Raw genomic sequence first — 9,666 nt, forward strand, 5'->3', positions numbered from 1 at the left:
TTCATTGCAAACCCAGAAAAGTTAGATAAAAAAACTAAATCCTCTTGCTGGAAGATTGCCATATCACCTGATTTTATTTCTTCCAATCCAGAGCCCTCACGCATAGGAACCCAAACCTGAGAGAGACAGAGCAGGCTGCTCCCTGCACAGAGACCCATCTTCCACGTCATACTCCAGGCTGCCTCTGTGCAGACTTTCACACTGCCCTGCACAGCCCCCTGCCTGCAAGCAGGGCCAGGAAAACCCTGCATCGGACAGATTTTAAATACACCTCAGCTGAGCCCTGCCGTGTGCGCACGCTCACTGACCTCTGCCGGACACATGCCCCAGCCCAGCTTTGCCTATTGCTGATGCTGTAGTGACGCTGCCCCAGGGGGCATCTCCCAGGGCACAGTAAGAGCAGCAGCACGTGGGTGGCACAGGGCCGGTGTATTGCGGGTGCAGATGTGGCAGGCACGAGGCCATCAGTCCCAGGGGAAGGTCACGCCCAGACCCTGCATCCACTCCTGGTAAACGGTGTCGAATTGCTGGCTCTGTGCCTCCGAGAGATGGTTCCTCCAGTCACCACAGATCTCTGCAAACCACAGGGAACATAGGGTGCCCTTCACTCCCAACCCACAGCCCCTGCCCCCACAAGCTCTGACCCTGCAAGTCTGCTCATGCCCCTCACTCCCAACCCACAGCCCCTGCTCTCCTGGCCCTGCCTCCCACAGCTCTGCTGGTGCACCTCAGTCCCAGCTCGCAGCCCCCTGCTAGCCCAGGCCTGGACTCACCTTTCCTCAGGAGCTCCCCCTTCTGGTGGTCCATGTACTCGTCCGGCAGCTGGGAGAAGTTGGACATTTTGTTCCCCTTCATGCTCTGGAAGGAGGCGTTCTCCACCACCGCGGCCACTTGCTCCTCACTCAGCTCCTTCCCCAGGAAGTGGCAGATTCTCCGCACGCTGCCCTGCAGATCCTGGGGGAGACACCCGCTGCCATGAAGACGGTGATTCTAGGGCGACAATTTTATGGTCCACCTGTGCCTCAGTTCCCTCCCCCCGCAGGGTCCTACTCCCCGCTGGACGCTGAGGAAGAGACCCTCAAGGGCAGAGGGCCTTGGCCATGAGCCACGTTGGCCACCTGAGGTCAGACCCTGTTCCAGGCCAGGGGCAGAGGAATGCAAAGGCCAGGAGGAGCCAACAGCCGGGACATGGATGCCGAGGCCTGGGGAGCTGGGACTGGCAACACCCTAGAACAGCACCTGGCTGGGGACCTGGGGCGGGGTTACGTGTGGGGATGGCTCAGGGGCAGGTTACATGTGGGGTGGTTCGGGAGGGGCTACATGTGCGGTGGTTGGGGGGCTACGTGTGGGTGTCACCCGGGGGTAGGGTTATGTGTGGGCGTGACCCCAGGGCTGGAGTTATGTGGGTGTGGCCCAAGGGGGTGGTTTCCCTACCTGCTGCAGCTCCTCGTACGTGATAGAGAAGAACTTCTCATTGCCTTTCAGCCCCATCCAGCCGGTGACGTGGTCGAACCAGGAGCCATACAGCACTGTGCAGGGAAGAGCGGCACGGTGACTCCAGAGCTGGCACCACCCGGCCCTCCACCCACTGTTCAATTTATAATTAAAGTGGTGCCGGGTGCCAGGGCTCAAGCAATTTTTTTACATTCATAACTGATGCAGCCAGACCGGAGGTGCCGGGGACCTGACCTGCCAGGCCCAGAGGTGCCAGAGCCCTGAACTGCCAGGCCCACAGGTGCCAGGGCCTCGACACAATTTAAGCACTACCTCCACCTAAGTTCCCTCCATGGTGCGCGGCCAGACGGCCATGCAGCAGCCTATTAAGCTGTGCTGGGCTCTGGGCAAAGAGCAGCTCAGAGCTGGCTGGGGATGCACAAACTGGATCCCATCAGTGAGTGGCTGGGAGCCCAGGCGTCAGGCAGGGGGAGGCTGCCTGCGTGTCCCTAGCTGCAGCAGGGCCCCCGAGTGCCCCAGGGTGCTGCTCACCGTTCCTGCTCAGGAAGTCCTCAAGGAAGGAGTCCAGTGAGCCTGGGTCCCTGAAGAGGCGCAGAAGCTTGGAGAAGTGGTACAGTGAGACCAGGACGTCCTTGGGGCAGTACAGGGTGTAGATGATCTGCAGGGGAGAGGAGGGGGGTCATTACCAATCAGGGGAGGGGGATGCCAAGTGAACCCAGCAATTAGCCTCCCAACCCAGGCTGTCACCTCCCCACCCTCTGCATGGAGAAGGATTCACTGCACCCTGCTGCCTGTTCTTTCACACGCCCCCATTGCTGTAACTCACACCCAGCAGTATCCGTGGATTCACCCCCCTCCTGACACACAGCTCTGTTGGTGCCCCTCAATCCTGACTTGCAGCCCCTGCTCTCCTGCCTCAGCGTGCTGCAGGGACTTGGGGAAGAGCTCGAGAGGGAGGTGGGAGCAGAGCAGCGGGTATCTCAGGGCAGCCTCCAGCCACAGCTGGTTCTCCACCCAGGGTCCTTGCTCCCAGTTTATCATGCTGCCCCCCCCAGCTGGGGTCCCCGCCTCAACAGATCAGACTCAGAATCTCCAGCATCCAGTTAATGCCTAGAAGTGAAAGCCTTAATGGGCCTGAAACAACCCCTCAACCTGCTAGGTCCCCCTCTGCTCCCAGAGCCAGGGAGAGAACCCAGGAGTCCTGGCCCCCAGCCCTCATCCTCTGAGGTGCATTCATAGAATCATAGAATATCAGGGCTGGAAGGGACCTCAGAAAGCCATCTAGTCCAACCCCCTGCTCAAAGCAGGACCAATCCCCCAGAAAGATTTTTACCCCAGTTCCCTAAATGGTCCCCTCAAGGTTTTGAACTCACAACCCTGGGTTTAGCAAGCAAATGCTCAAACCACTGAGCTATTCCTCCCTCCAATGCTAAAATCAGAAGCTCTCACTTTGCTATGCCAGGGGTCTCCTGGCCCAGCCGGTGGCTCTGGGGAAAGCCGGTGGGTAGAGTGTGTCTGCAGAGACTCAGCCCAGCACCAGGTGGGCGAGTTGGGCCCCAGGGAGCAGCCTGCTTTGTCTCACTCTGGGTGGGGGGAGGGGTTCCCGGAGTCTGGCGTCTAGGAAATCAGGTCATGTGACAGGTTTGGTGTTTCCATCTAATGTCCGTGTGTGTGTCAAGAGCCCCCTACACACCCCCCACCCCCCCGCTCTACCCTACGTGACTTGGGGTAGATGATGTTGAAGATGTCGTCATCCTGCACCTGAAATTCATTCTCCACGTAGCTCTGATTCTCTGGGAAATAATCCAGGCATGGGAACAGCACTCCCTTCTGGGTGAAGTATTCACACGCCATGGCAGGGCTGGGACAGAGACAGACCTCCTGGCGTCAGTGTTGGTCCCTATGCGCTACTAGGGGAGCTGTGCTGCAGGGAGCGCTGTGGCGGTCCTCTCTCCTGAAAGTCAGGGGTCTCCAGTGCCTCAACCTGGCAATGGGAGGCTCAGCTCTGCAGGGAGCAGGCTGAGGCTATTACTTGGCTCTCCCAGCCCAGAGCCAGCTGCACCTTGGCACCAGCTGAGCTGATTCCTTGGCGTGCTCCTGGAACAACTCAAGGGCCTGTGCTGGTGTCTGCAGCTGGGAGAACAGTCCCGTGCCTGGGGTGAGAGCCCTCTGTGAGGGTGTGTGTCATAGTATAATTCCCAAATCTGGACCTTAGCGTCCAGGATATGGGTACTAGCATAAAGTCCTCTAAGCTTAATTACGAGCTTAGATTCTGTAGCGCTGCCACCAATCAGGAATTTTTTAGGGCCTGATACCCTCTGGTCCCCCCAAAACCTTCCCAGGGGACCCCAACACCCAGATTCCTTGAGTCTCGCAACAAAGGGAAATAAACCATTCCCTCCCACCTCTTTACCTCCTCCCAGATCTTTCCTGCCTGGGTACACTAGGAGATACCATGAATCAATTCCTTGAAACACAACACAGAGAGATCACGTTTCTCTCTCCCCCTCACCCAGCGGCAATACAGATTCAAGCTGCCTGAATCTAACACAAGAGGAAATTTATCTTTCCCTCCTTGCTTCCCACCAATTCCCTGGTACATACAGACTCAATTTCCTTGAACCTTAATTAGGAGAGAAAAATCAACAGGTCTTACAAGCAAAACTTTTAATAAAAAAGAAAGAAAAAAAAGTAAAAGGTTTATCTCTGCACTTTAGATGGTAAACAGTTACAGGGTCTTTCAACTTATAAACAATAGAAAGAAACTTTCTTCAGCAGAAACACAATTTAAGCTACTTCCAGCAAGTACACATATGCAAATGGAAAAAAACAAGTTAAAAGACTATGACCACCTTTTCTTACGTACAATTTTGAATAGATAAGAGACTGTAGCAGGGAGATTGGCAGAAACCTGGTTGCACCTCTAGCCCCACCCAGGACCCAGAGAGAACAAAGCCAAACCCAAAACCCACAATCAAAGGCTTCCCTCCACGAGATTTGAAAGTATCTTGTCTTTTGATTGGTCCTTTGGTCAGGTGTTTGCAGGTCGCTGTTTGTTAACCCTTTATAGGTGAAAGAGACATTAACCCTTAGCTATTTGTTTATGACAGTGTGTAACAGGTCCAGGCCCTCTGCTCCCTCCTCAGCAACCCTTGGACTCAGGCAGAGCCAGCGCCATTCAACCTTTGGTGGCTCTGCCAGGCACAGAGACCCTTGGACATGGGAGGAGCTGGTGCCTTTAACCCCACCCCAGGTCCCTGCACCTCTTCCCAGCTGTGTCGGGTGCCCAGGGTCTTGTGCGGGAGTGGACGGGGCAGGGGTGTAGCAGATCCTGTCTACCCACCCCTGCGGGGAGGGGTCACTGATCTATGTGCTTTCATGGCAGTGGGGGATGGTTACTAGGCTTGGAGATCGGGGTGGGGGAGGTTAAGCCCTTGCTGGTCGCTGCTGAGATCTCCCTGCACTGAAGGGAACTGTCCGGGTCTCTAGGCAGGGAGAGACGGGGAACGTGGACAGGAGAGAGTGTGTGTAGGTCTGTGTGTGGGACTGTGTGTACGTGTCTCCACAGGAGTTACTGGGGCCACTTCCCCTCTTGCGCCCCTGTGTGTCTTACCTCACCCTCCCTGCCCCCACAGCCACTTCACTGCCCATGGCTGGGCCAATCCAGCCCCCCTCTCCCCAGGTCTGAGAGCCGCCCATCTGAAGGCTGTGCTGAGAACTCAAAGGGTTAAAGCAGGGCCAGACCCACTCCAGCTCCCACTGGGCTGGGTGGAATCAGACCCTCTGGGTTCCCTGTGCTGGGGAAACGGTTCCTATGCCAAGTATTTGACTGGGCATCGCCCCCAGAGCCTCGTAAATCCCCAGATCAAGAGTCAAGCTGAGCTGGGTCCAGTCACAGGGCTGAGCGCTGACTCCCCTGGCAATGCAGAGTGAAGGTGCTACCTGAAATCCCCTTAACTCTGCCCTGGACCCATAGGTGCTGGAACTAGCAGTGCAAGGGGGTGCAGCTTGAAGTGCTTTCCATTATATCCAGGGTTTACAGTTTAGTTCAATGGCTCTCAGCACCCCTATACACATTGCTCCAGCACCGCTGCCTGGATCCCAGCCCAACCTTGGCCTGATGTGGTCTGGGCTGTACGGGATGGACACACGGAGTTATAGACTCAGAGGCAGCACAGTGCAGCCCAGAGAACCCAGGAGGAAACCCAGGACTCCTGGGTTTTAGCTGCAGCTCTGAGAGGGGCTGTTAGAGGGCTTCCCCTTCACCCCCTCCCCCGGTTCTTGTCATGCAGACCGAAAGCAGAAGACCAAAAGTCTGAAGTGCAGGCAATGCCACAGTTATTGGGGTTAGTTCCAAGCTCTAACAGTGCCTGTGTCCCCGCTCCCCATCGCTAGTCCCCATTTCCCACCTCCTCCTTCTTAGCAGGCCCAAATATACCTGCAAGGTATGTCCCTAGTTCCACCCCTTACAACCTATTGTCTTGTTCCATTTTGGAGGGTCGTGAGTTGAGGTCTACGTCCCACCCCATGGGTACCCCCTGGGAGGGGCAAGGAGTTGGGGCAGTCTTTAAGTGCGGGCTTGTATATTACACTCCCGCCATGCCCAGTAACACTTTAAGTGCTCTTATCTATTCCTATTACACTCACAACCCCAGCGGGTTTAGGCAAAAGCTACAGTTACCGTGTCTGTCTTTGATCACATATATTAGTAGAACTGTATATCCAAAACCCACCAGGCAAGCCGAATGCAAAGTCCTATCTCAGGCGAAACTACAGGCCTGGATCCTACATTGACACGCCATCTCTTTTCTTCTGGGACCCACGTTCCCAGGTGTCCTGGGAAAAGTGTTGGACGTATGGCGGCACATTTCCTGATAGCACCAGGTATCAAGATGCCACGTGTCAGTGCTCCATCTGCCCCACTGCCCCCTGGGTGCCCTGCACCTTTCCTTGTACTGACATACTGCAAGTATTTTCCAATCAGTGTATCAGACTCCCCATAGTGATGGGTCCTAGCAGGTTGGGTTTGGGTCATCTGTTATGCTTTGAGTGGAGGGCCTTTTACATTACTCATATGTGACAATCAGTGGTTGTCCCCCTGAACCACAGCCTCATATATTGCAAGATTATATTAAAATGATGTTTAAAATAAAAAAAAACAGTACAGAGTTTAAAGGTAGAAGTTTTTGGTTATCTGAGAATGATGTACAGCTTATCAAGAGGTGCGAAGTAGGGTTTAAGATCAGGTGCCATAAGGAATACATGAACTGCAATATCCGCGACTGGGGGTAAAAGGTTAACGGGTCAAAGTACAGACACTGAGATGAGGGTACGTTGTTCATAGAATGGGTATGTTGGGTGTGGGGTATAATGAGAGGATACGATGAGGAGGGTGGATTGACCCTCATTTGATGAGAGTTCAGTGAGTTTATGTTTCCAGTTCATATGGTCCAATGGACAAAGTCTCTCGGTCCCTTTCTCGTAGTCGATGCAGGATGTGGCTCCGGCTCAGGGTACTGTTGGTGGCTGGTGACGTGTTTGGTGGAAGTGTCCATGGACCGTCAGCTGGTATCTGAGAGTAGCACACTTAATAAAGAGGCCAATAGCCAGGCTAATCCACAGTAAGATAGTGAGCCCTGACCATTGTAATACAGTCCAACATCTGGGCCACCACCAGGAACACTGCTGCTCCTCCTCCTCCGACAGGGTTCACATCCTTATCCCACCACTCTGGAGAATGTAGTTTAAATGTGGCCAGTTGTTGGCAGTTGCACTGAGCTGCCTCCGCAGTGTTCATGGGCTCTTGTTCAGCTCTTGGACATCAGATATTCCCAGAGAAAGGGAGTATTTACATTCCCAGCAAAACACCCCATTCACCAGATATCCCCCCCCATGGCCCCATTTGCAACAGGTCCTTAATTCTACTCCTCCATGGCCCTTGAGGAGGGACTCATCCAAATACGTTCTCTGGACAAACACTTAACTGACTGTGTGTCCATTTTACACCATTCTATCCACCCCATTTATCCCCCAGTGGTTCCCAGCCAGCTCCTCCCTTTCTCATTACTCCCATGAGGCTCATGGGGACCCACCTCAGTTGCTGCCCCATTCTAAGATACCAGGGTAACTATTACACAGGTGCAAGCCCCACAGTTGAGCTTTTTGGATTCCCAAACACACCTCCCCCCAGGTTCGCCTTCAAAAGCCACCCCCCACCCACGTCACAAGGTCCCCTGGCCATGGGGTTAACCTCAGCTTCACCTCCGCCGCCCTCTTCCCCATCCTGTTGCAATCGCAGCCAGTTGCTGTGCCAGTAGCTCATCCATTTGTTGTTGAAGTTTTACAGTTTGGTTTATCAATTACTTAGTTACCCAACTGGTCCCTAAATTCCACACACCCGACCCCGTGATTGCTGCTGCCCACAAATCCCTTTTCCAGCAGCAAGTCCATGGGTGTCCGCTCTCTCACCACTGAAATTGCTGCTTCAACCCATCTAGGGATGTGCTGCAGCTGGGGTGTACCCAGCAGGGCCGGGTCCAGGCACCAGCTGACCAAGCACACGCTTGGGTCAGCACCACGTAAGGGGCGGCTAATCTTCGGGTGGCGGGGCAGCGCTCGGGGGGTTTTTTTGGTTTGGCGAGGCGGCGCTCGAGAGTTTTTGTTTGTTTGTTGCGGCCAGGTGGTACTTGGCAGTTGTTTGTTTCTGCAGGGCGGGGCAGTGCTGTGGGGATTGTTTCGGCGGGGTGGCACGGCGTTCGGAGGGGGGTTGTTTCAGCAAGTTTTTTCGCTCTTGGGGCAGCAAAATAGTTAGAGCCAGCCCTGTTACCCGATCCACTCACCATTCTCTAGGGTGTGCCACTCCCTCTGTGTTATGGACCGGAAAGACCCATTGAAAAGTGCTGGTTGCATCTGCTCCCACAGTGGCTTCCACACCTTTGCCCACAGGGGGGTATTTCTGACTCCAGGCTGCAGTCAGCTTAAATCCAGATTTTCCCACCTTGGCATCCATATTATCTGTAGGGTTACATTCTGCAAAGTAGTTACATTATCATAGAGCCGGCGTCCCAGGGGAGACTTTATCCCCACTGTGATGTGTCCATAACAACTGCACACCCAGGGATTTTCCTCTGTGCAGGTACACTTATTATTATCTATGGTAATATCACATCCAAATTGTGGGACCCCATAACCCAAACACCCCAGGAGACCAGAGGGATATACGTTTTTTGGGCTCTTTGTAACACACCACATGTTCTGATGATTGGATTTCCCACTGTCACTGATCATGGCACAGCCTAGGGCAGGGATAGGCAACCTATGGCACGTGTGCCGAAGGCAGCACGTCAGCTCATTTTCAGTGGCACTCACACTGCCCGGGTCCTGGCCAGCGGTCCGGGAGGCTCTGCATTTTAATTTAATTTTAAATGAAGCTTCTTAAACATTTTGAAATCTGAAACCACATACTGACACTCAGGAGCGGTGCCAGGGTTTTTGGCGCCCTAGGTGGGGGTCCTTGCGTGCTTCCAGTCGTTGGCGGCAATTCTGCGGTGGTGGGGTCCTTCCGCGCTCCTGGTCTTCGGGGCACTTCAGCGGCGGGTCCTGGAGTGAGTGAAGGACCCCCCGCAGAATTGCCATTGAAGACCCAGAGCGCGGAAGGCCCTCTAGCCGCCGAATTGCCCCCCCCCAAATCCTGGCGCCCTAGGCGACTGCCTAGGTAGCCTAAATGGAAGCGCTAGCCCTGCTGACACTGCCAAATTCCTCGGGAGGGGGAGAGGAGGAGGGAAATGAGAGGTGTAGCTTCCTATGGACAAATCCTTAAAGTCCTCATCTGCCTCATAACCACAACTTGAGGGTGCCGCTGTCCATACTTTTCTTCCTTCTGCCACTTCACATCGCGGGAGCTGGGCAGGGTTTACAACAGCAACAACTGGGAATAACAGCAAACAATTGTTGCAAAAGTTTATTCACACGTAAAAGCTGAGAGACAGCATTATCGGGAGACCTCTGACATGAGATTTGATTTTAATCATCATATTTAGCATACTAACCCCTCACCCTCAATTATACACATTATCCATCGGGTGGGGGATATTCACTGCATTTATCCCAAGGTTTAACACTGTGAGGGTACGTCTACACTACAGGATTATTCCAATTTTACATAAACCGGTTTTGTAAAACACGTTGTATAAAGTCAAGTGTACGCAGCCA

The 9,666-nt window shown here is 54.0% G+C and overlaps 1 pseudogene; it reads right to left on the reverse strand.

Annotated features, from left to right (window-relative positions):
- Nucleotides 1-464: 464 nt before the first annotated feature.
- Nucleotides 465-3,309, reverse strand: LOC127038452 (sulfotransferase 2B1-like; annotated as a pseudogene).
- Between the last annotated feature and the right edge of the window lie 6,357 nt (nt 3,310-9,666).

The sequence above is a fragment of the Gopherus flavomarginatus genome, chromosome 20 (assembly GCF_025201925.1).
Source record: "Gopherus flavomarginatus isolate rGopFla2 chromosome 20, rGopFla2.mat.asm, whole genome shotgun sequence".
In the NCBI taxonomy this organism is placed as follows: Eukaryota; Metazoa; Chordata; order Testudines; family Testudinidae; genus Gopherus; species Gopherus flavomarginatus.